The following is a 6503-nucleotide window of genomic DNA, read 5'->3' as shown; positions in this document are numbered from 1 at the left end:
CGTCCTCAAACTGAGCTTCCAGGCTCCTCCAGAGACACCAGCCTTGCGCTCGGTCCTCCACTGGAAAATTTCTCCTCCTGTATGCCCTTTCCAGATGCTGTTTCTCCCTGTTTCATTCAGGGGAGAAATTTTCCAGTGGAGGACCGAGCGCAAGGCTGGTGTCTCTGGAGGAGCCTGGAAGAGATTCTTGAGAGTTTTAAGAAAGAACTACCATACAGTACCAGATTCTTTCAGCCGACCCGGCGATACTGTAAGGATATTGATCCGGGATGCGTCCTCAAACTGAGCTTCCAGGCTCCTCCAGAGACACCAGCCTTGCGCTCGGTCCTCCACTGGAAAATTTCTCCCCTGAATTCAGGGGAGAAATTTTCCAGTGGAGGACCGAGCGCAAGGCTGGTGTCTCTGGAGGAGCCTGGAAGAGATTCTTGAGAGTTTTAAGAAAGAACTACCATACAGTACCAGATTCTTTCAGCCGACCCGGCGATACTGTAAGGATATTGATCCGGGATGCGTCCTCAAACTGAGCTTCCAGGCTCCTCCAGAGACACCAGCCTTGCGCTCGGTCCTCCACTGGAAAATTTCTCCCCTGAATCCTTCAGCTTTCCTTGGCTTCTCCCCGGAGGCGAGACAGCACAGGCCCACCCCTGGATCAGTAGGCACCAAAACATTCCTGGGCCCACACTCTCAGTTGCGATGCTTCACACCCACTGACGGTGACAGCGATACCTACGGTCAGGTGGGAATCAGTGCAACCCAACTGGACTGGTACAGAAACCAGAACTTTTAGAGAAATTATTCTGAGCCAAACTACAGCTTCAGATAATTACATTTGAAAAAACAATAGCGTCTGCTCATCAGGAGCAGGGCGCTACAAGTGTATTTTAGTATTAGTTTTACTATGGTTTCTATGAATATGGCCCAGGAAGAACTTCATGGGCTAAAATGTATCTGCCCATGATATCTAACCACATTGCAAATACACGCTGGTAGGTTAATACTGTGTTTATCAACCTTTTTTAGTCACTGCACACTTTGTGAACATGCAAAATTTTGAGGTACCCAACTCTAAAATAGGGTCCCCTATTGCATCAGAACCACCCCCCTTCACATCAGAATTCCCAGCATCTCCTTTCACATCAGAGTCCTCAGCAACACCCTTTTTTTTGTAAAGTCAGAATGCAAAAAATGTTATCCTTATTTCTAATGCAAGGGATGTTTATATTCCTTGTAATAGGAATAAACGTGATCCAAAAAAAATTATAAGTAAAGGGACAGTGTAAAAAAAAATGAAAATAAAGGAAAAAAAGCGCCCTAACCCTCCATGTTCACGAGCAGAAGTGAACGCATACGTAATTTGCTAACGCATATGTAAACGGTGTTCAAACCACACATGTGAAGTATCACCGCGATCGTTAGAGCGAGAGCAATAGCACAAGAGCTTCTCTGCTACTCTAAACAGGTAACCTGTAAAAAAATGAAAGCACCACTGTGACAGATCCTATCCCACACTCCACTGAGTGCTTCCGTCAGCAATACCACTTCCTCCAGTCTGACCATAAGAGAGATACATTATTATAGCTGCATTGAATACAAGTCTAGCTAAAAATAGCTTGTAGAATCTTGAATGATTTATTGGACAGAATACAGTCTTTTTATATACTTTTAACACAAGGGGTTAGATAATGAGGTAGGGCTGCTCATGGATACTCCCCCCCTCCCCTATAGCAACAACTTAAAAGACAATTAATAATTAACATGTTATTAACACAGCACTTAAGGCAGCCTAGGTGACCAGACAGTCCCTCTCTGGAAGTCAATGTGATCAGTTCTTTCAATGACCATCTATTGTTCAGAATTAACAACCAAGAATAGTCTTTGGGCAAATCCAAGAAAACCTTCTCATAATAGCAGAGTTGATGACATCAGCATCTTCTATGAGCCCCAACATTATGAATCAGTCACTGTAATTTGTAATCATTTGTAATATGGCAAATTACAGGGTTCCCAGAGTCTGTGTGTCAGTGCCCATGATCGGATGGGCAAGAGGCTGGCATTCAAAAACCTCCAAAAACCTCTGTCCTGGCTAGGTCTGTCACATTTCTCCCCTTTCGGCAGAAGACTAACACAGGAGGAGAACCCAGGCTGGTTGACTCCAAAGTTATTGCATAGTTCCAGTCCCCCAAACAAATTGCTCCAAACAGAGCATTACTCACCCAGCCAACCTCTGCCTATCTTATAGAACATACTCCCTGCTGGGGGTAAGTGCGGGCTGGTCCTTCCCCCTGGAGTCCCTTCAGCTGCTGGAGAGAAGGCATTGTTGCTGGGCTCACTCTGTCATGCTGTTGGGCATCTGGACCAACTGCCCAGCATCCCTGGGGTACACAGGTGGAGACTGAAGTCCCATCCACTTTTACAGGAAATCCATTGTTTGTTATTGGAGGGCAGAGGCCAGAAGCGCTCTGTTCCGTTGCCAGCAGTTCAGCTGAGCATAGGAGCTTCCCTACATCATCTGCTCCAGCTAACTGTTTGGGGAGAGAGGGCAACTGCCCCAGCTCCCTGGAACTCTGCAGTTGTTGCCGATGCTGGGCAGAGGTTGGTAGCACTCTGCCCGGTTGCCAGCACTTCTGCTGGTTTTCTGTTAGTGGAGACCACAGGCCCATCCACCAACACCAGATCAAGCTGCAGTTGTGAGGTGACGACTGCATTCTCTCCTTGGATCCTGATCTGCAGCTCACGATAGACTGCCACCTCCTCACCCTGGGCCTTCAGAATTGCTACAGGTGTGGGGCATTGGTCTTGGACCCTCTGTCTGGTTGTCAGCACTTCTGCTGGGGGTTTGCTAGGAGGTTCCTCCTCTACAGAAATGGAAAATTAAATCCCCAGTCTCTGGAATTGCTAAAAGTGTGGGACAGAGGTCTTGGACCCTCTGTTCAGTTACCAGATCTTCAGCTGGGGAAGTTTGTTGTAACTCCATAGATGCTGCTGGCAGCAAATCCCATGTCCCTGTCAGTGTTGTGGGAGAAAGGCCGACTACCTCTTCTCTCAAGAAGGCTGAAGCCACTGTTGCTGCTGGGCAGAAGTTAGCAGAGCTTTGCCCTGTTGTCAGAACTTCAGGTTTGGGAGCGGCAATCGCCGGAGTTTCCACTGCCGATTCTCTGGCATGCTGCTGAACATGTTCTAGCAGTTTCCTGTATGCCCTTTCCAGATGCTGTTTCTTCCTTAGCAAATTGTCCAGATCTGGTTTAAGCTCTGAGACCCCTGCAAGACCGAGCATAGCCTCTCTATATTCTCGCAGGTCTTCAAGGGTAGGTTCCCCTTCATCCCCAAGCACAAGACGATCTGTAAGGCCCTCCCACAGCAATACAGGGCCTCCAAAGTCATAAGCATTCTTTTGTCTCCCCTAAATATCCCTGCTCTGCGTGCCATTGCAGAGCCCGATAATGATTGTCCAGCTCTATCTCCTGCTGGACTAGCCTGTCCAACTCAGTCAGCCATTGCTCCTGGAGCCGCTCTACCCATAATGCCATCCGCAATGCCCGTTGGTCACTGGCCCGTTGGTCTAGGGTTGGAAAGCACTTGCCCTGTTTTATACCAGCGAGCTGGAGGGCTCCAATTCAGAGCTCCACCCGAATCTGCTGCCTGAGCTGCAGGTATTCATCCTCAGACACAGTCTTAGTGTGTGCTGAAAGGACAATCAGCAGCAGCCCCGGGAACTCTAATGCCAGGTCCATATCTCTGCTGGGGTGACCGAAGTCTGCTATCCTGATCTTGGATCCAGGTGGAGGTTTGGATGTCCCAGACTGCAGGAAGCGTCCCACTGCTTGCCACCAATGTGACAGATCCTATCCCACACTCCACTGAGTGCTTCCGTCAGTAATACTGCTTCCTCCAGTCTGACCATCAGAGAGATATATTATTATAGCTGCATTGAATACAAGTCTAGCCGAAAATAGCTTGTAGAACCTGTAGAAAAGACCAGTCCTTGCTGCTCTCTCTCTGTGCATGGTGACTGGTCTTATCTCTGCTCCTTGCTCTAAATTCCTGTAGACGGCCTGTAATAGGAAAGGGGGGGAAGCTGCTGCGCTCCTCCAACAGCTCTCCTCTCTGCACAGGCTATGTACAGCTAAGAGACAATGAGGTTTATTTACTAAAGACAAATCCACTTTGCACTGCAAGTGCACTTGGAAGTAAAGTCACTGTAGATCCGAGGAGGATATGCAAGGAAAATAAAAAACAGCATTTTAGCTGGCACAAGATTTAATGATAAAATCAGCAGAGCTTCCACTTATTTCAGATCCACCCCTTAGGAAATTGGATGGTGTCAGTGAGTAGAGCAGTGGATGTCTCCCTAGGGCAGAGGCTGGTGTCAGTAGGACATTGGATGGTGTCAGTTAGTAGAGCAATGGACGTGTCAGTAGCACAGTGGATGGTGTCAGTGGGGCAGAGCTCTGTGTCAGTAGAGCAGTGGGCGTGTCAGTAGAGCAGTGGACATGTCAGTAGAGCAGTGGGCGTGTCAGTAGAGCAGTGGACGTGTCACTAGAGCAGTGGATGTGTCACTAGAGCAGACATTGGTGTCAATAGAGCAGTGGATGGTTCAGTAATTTTTTCATTATTATTTTTTAAATTATTTTTTACAATATATTTTTTTCAGGGGTCGGTAAGGAAGATTTACGGTCTACCTGCCCATGATTAACGGGTTGTTGAGCCCCAGATTAGGGTGTGCCCATGTACACCCGGTACACCCTGTGCACATGCCTATGGTTATTATCTTGTGAAAGTAACAGTGATATTGGGGGTTATTTACGAAAGGTAAATCCACTTTGCACTGCAAGTGCACTTGGAAGTCTAAGGCCGCGTACACACGGGCGGATTGTCTGCCCAACTAGGTTCGTCAGACAATCCGACAGACAGTCCGTTCAAACTTTTGAATGAACGGACTTGCCCACACACGGCACTTTTTGAGCGGACTAATTACAGCGGACTAAGTCCGGCATACAATCCGCCCAACTTTTGAAATGAACGGACTCGCCCACACACGCGGAGGAAAGTCCGCTCATTTCAAGCGCGTCTTCAGGTAGGCGGGGCCCGCGAGGGAGACGTCGCGGGCCCACCGCCTGGAATGTACTTAAAGGGGAACCCCAACGCCGAAAAAAATCGGCGTGGGGGTCCCCCCCAAGTCCACAACAGACCCTTGTCCGAGCACGCTACCCGTCCGGCCAGGAAAGGGGGGCGAGCGAGCGCCCCCCCCTCCTGAGCCGTACCAGGCCGCGTGCCCTCAACATGGGGGGTGCCTTGGGGAAGGGGGGGCCACGTGGCCCCCCTACCCCAAAGCACCTTGTCCCCATGTTGATGAGGACAAGGGCCTCTTCCCAACAACCCTGGCCGTTGGTTGTCGGGGTCTGCGGGCGGGGGGCTTATCGGAATCCGGGAGCCCCCTTTAATAAGGGGGCCCCCGGATACCGGCCCCCCACCCTATGTGAATGAGTATGGGGTACAATGTATCCCTACCCATTCACCTGTAAAATAAAAGTACCAAAAAAAAACACAACACACGAGATAAAATATTTTATTGCACAGCTCCGGGGGTCTTCCGTCTTCGGGGGTCTTCTCGCCGGACTCCTCCGCTATCTTCTTGTAGCTCTTTTGCTAGCGGAGGAGTCCGGCTTTCTTCCTCCCCGCCGCCGGCCTCTTCTCCCGACTTCGGGGGTCTTGTCCCCCTCTTCGGTTCTTCTGCCGGGCCACCGCGCCTTCTTATAGCTCTTTTAGAGGCGGTGGCCCGGTCTTCTGTCGCCGCCGCCTTCTGTTCTTCTTCTCCAGGAGATGTTGCCTTGACGATCTCTCCGGCCGGAATGCCAGAGCCGCGCTGCGCGGCCACTTATATAGTGACAATGGGGCGGTGTCACATGGTATATGTCACATGGGTTGATGTCACATGGGGACTATGACATCGTAAGGGGGCGGGGTCACCATGTGACACCAACCCATGTGACATATACCATGTGACACCGCCCCATTGTCACTATATAAGTGGCCGTGCAGCGCGGCTCTGGCATTCCGGCCGGAGAGAGCGTCGAGGCAACATCTCCTGGAGAAGAAGAAGAAGAAGAAGAACGGAAGGCGGCGGCGACAGCGGCGACAGAAGACCGGGCCACCGCCTCTAGCCGCTAGCAAAAGAGCTACAAGAAGATAGCGGAGGAGTCCGGCGAGAAGACACCCCAAAGACGGAAGACCCCCGGAGCTGTGCAATAAAATATTTTATCTCGTGTGTTGTGTTTTTTTTTGGTACTTTTATTTTACAGGTGAATGGGTAGGGATACATTGTACCCCATACTCATTCACATAGGGTGGGGGGCCGGTATCCGGGGGCCCCCTTATTAAAGGGGGCTCCCGGATTCCGATAAGCCCCCCGCCCGCAGACCCCGACAACCAACGGCCAGGGTTGTCGGGAAGAGGCCCTTGTCCTCATCAACATGGGGACAAGGTGCTTTGGGGTGGGGGGGCCG

Source organism: Lithobates pipiens, unplaced genomic scaffold (assembly GCF_037356315.1).
Source record: "Lithobates pipiens isolate NorthernLeopardFrog02 unplaced genomic scaffold, aLitPip1_a1.2 Scaffold_1, whole genome shotgun sequence".
Taxonomy (NCBI): Eukaryota; Metazoa; Chordata; class Amphibia; order Anura; family Ranidae; genus Lithobates; species Lithobates pipiens.
This window is presented reverse-complemented; position numbering follows the sequence as displayed.